Below are 3091 nucleotides of genomic sequence, written 5' to 3'. Positions count from 1 at the left end.
TAATTCATTTTTACATGCTGCCTTTGTCAAAACCATTATTTGGTGCATTATTGAACATGGTACTTTGATAGATCATTTGTGGTTCATTGAATGAATATCACCAATACTTGCCTTTTGCAAACTAGTAGGCACTACGACCCAGCTGGAGCATTCCACAACAAAGACGGTCCGGATGTTGAGTGCTGTGGCGGAAGAATATACAACTTTACTAACATCTTTTCCTGAGACATAGACAACTTTACTAACATCCTTTTACTAACATCCAAATAATATTCCCTATTGGATAAGGAGGACCAGCCTTACACTTAGTATGGGTGCCAGCTCTGAGTTGGTAAATTCCTAGAGATTTGAGAGGATGAAACCCAGGGAGGGCAGGATTTGGGGAGGAGAGAGACCTTTGCAGGGTATAATGCCATGGAATCCACTCTCTAAAGCATCCATTTTCTCCAGGGGAACAAATCTCTGTAACTTGGAGGTCAATTGTAATAGCAGGAGATCTCCAGGTACTACCTGGAGTTTGGCAACCCTAATGCTGAGGTAGACTGAGATTTCAGAATCAGCCAGATTTGAGCATCAGTCATGTTGCTAGATCTCATGTTATTTGGTCTCCTACTCAGGGTTTCCCAAAACAAGGCCAAAAGCTAAAGGATGAAAAACAAGGAGCAATTTCTGGTTGGTCTGAGGAGAGCTTTTGTCTTTAGCTGCCACCATGTTTCTGTCAGGGTCCACCTGGAAGTTATCAGACACAACTAAGTTTTTCCATCGTACCAGAAAAAGAGATGATTGCACAAGCCTGAGGACAACTCTAAGCACCCTTCCATTGTCAGTTCTTAAACATACTGGATTGTATGCCATTACCTTGCTTAGCTAACTGTGGCATCTTATTCCAACAGAGGCAAGTAAGCTAATTTCTGATCTTGTCCTCTCATCTCTCCTGTCCAACTACAAGGCATATCTTCCAGAGAAGTTGCAGAGCCAGCTGCGGACACAACATTTCTTCACTCGCAAACGTATCCGTCACCATGTGGGCCGTTCCCTCTATAGGATCAGTGTCCTTGAGACCGAGGGCTGCAGTCTTAAGCTGAAGTACCTTATGGAGCTGGAGAATCTACAGGTAGCCCCAAAACAGGAGACCTTCCTGACCAAGGCCCCATTGGCAAAGGAGGCTACATGGGTGATCCAAGTCTCTGGGGAAACAGGGATCTTCTTGAGTCACAGTGACAATGAGGTGAGAAGATTATGGTTGAATCTATTTCCAGCAGTGGCGTACCGCTCAGGGGGACATATGGGGTCAAATGTCCCTGGGCTGCAGTCATTTAGTCACGTGGGGGCGGGAAATTGCCCCTTGCACCCCTCCTCCTTTCCCCCGGGTCCATACACTGACTGATGCAAAAAAAAATTATTTGGTCATGGTGGGGGAGAGCGGCCACCCATAAGGGGTCAGGGGGAGCAGAAAATTTTGCACCTGGCTACATTTTCCCTAAATACACCTCTGATTTCCAGGCTCGGTTTATGAAGTTGGCAATGTGGAGTGAAATTTCCTCACTCTGTTGCCTACTTAGAACTCAGAAGTTGCTGCGGGAAGGAAAACAATGATTGACACTCCTCTCGAGCAGGTTCCTTCTCTTCCAATAGGAGATGGAGTTCCTCACCCTGCAGGAGGCTTTATCCTTCGTCTCGCTGATCGACGGCTACTACCGGCTGACGGTAGTGACACCCAGCACTACTTTTGCAAAGAGGTGGCTCCGTTATAATGCCGTTATAACGGCATTATTACGGCGCTGTTACGGCGTTATAACGCCGTTATAATGCTGCCAATGGCTGTTATAACACGGCTGCTGACCACACACGACTGCCTCCCTCCCACCCCATTGCCAGTGTTATGACAGCGTTATAATGCCGTTAGAACGGCATTAGAATGGCACTAGAACGCCATTAGAATGCCATAATAAAGCCGTTAGAACGCCGTTAGAATGCTGCCAATGGCTGTTATAGCACGGCTGCTGACCCCACACGACTGCCTCCCTCCCACCCCAGCTGAGCACTGCTCCTGCAGCACCGTCAGCCCGCCCCCGTCTTCTTAGACCTCAGAAACTAAGAAGGATCTCTTTTTTCTTTTTTTCCCACCGAATCACAGATAATCTCATGCATAGGTGTCAAACTCACCCCCCCTCCAGGAGTTATCGACTACAGTTCCCATCATCCCCTGCCAGCATCATGCATCATAACGCCATAATAACGCTGTTAGAACGCCGTTATAATGCTGCCAATGGCTGACGGTTGACACCCAGCACTACTTTTGCAAAGAGGTGGCTCCTCCACGGCGCCTTGAAAATCTGGAGAACCAGTGTCACAGGCCTATCATGGGCCTATCACATTATATTATCCAATAAGGAATAAGGAGAAATAGACAACTTTACTAACATCTTTTCCTGAGAATAGATCAAGCATGCCCGCAGCAGTGGGCTGCCTCTAGCACCATTTGTGAGTTTCCAAACGGAAGCAGCCTGCCACGCTAGCCTGTTGATTTCTGTGGACTGGGATAAACCTTCAGTGTGCTGTCCTCCTGGAATTAGGGAAAACAGGAGCTGTCAAACTTATTTGGCAGGTCAGGGTACGTTAACTGATGGTGCCCTTGTGCTTTTCCATAATGCACTGGTGTTTGGTTTAAGGCTATATTTCAGCTAGCATTTACTTGGGAGTGACAAACTCCCTTAATCAAAATATACTTTGGAAAGGGCAAAAGGGATCAGATGTCAAAATTAGGCTGCCACTGCTATGCATGTGTCCTTAAGCAGCTAAATCCCACTGAGTAAACGTGAATTGGATGTGGCCCCAATTCTGTACACTTGAAGTCACGGGCTTATGTAACGGTTTCGGCTGTAATCCACATAGCGCATAGACGTGTCAAACCCTTTCAAAACGCTTACTAAAACCTTGAAAATGACATCATGTTTACACAACGTTTACTCATCCTTCATCTTAAGTCGAAATTCCATGCTGAGAAACACAGACTTGAGCAGTCGAGTTGCGCCATCGTCGCTTCCCTTGCCCGGGTTGCCCCCTGAGAAAGGCTACACTGCAGCCCCTC

This window comes from Sphaerodactylus townsendi, linkage group LG05, assembly GCF_021028975.2.
Source record: "Sphaerodactylus townsendi isolate TG3544 linkage group LG05, MPM_Stown_v2.3, whole genome shotgun sequence".
NCBI classification, from domain to species: domain Eukaryota; kingdom Metazoa; phylum Chordata; class Lepidosauria; order Squamata; family Sphaerodactylidae; genus Sphaerodactylus; species Sphaerodactylus townsendi.
This window is presented reverse-complemented; position numbering follows the sequence as displayed.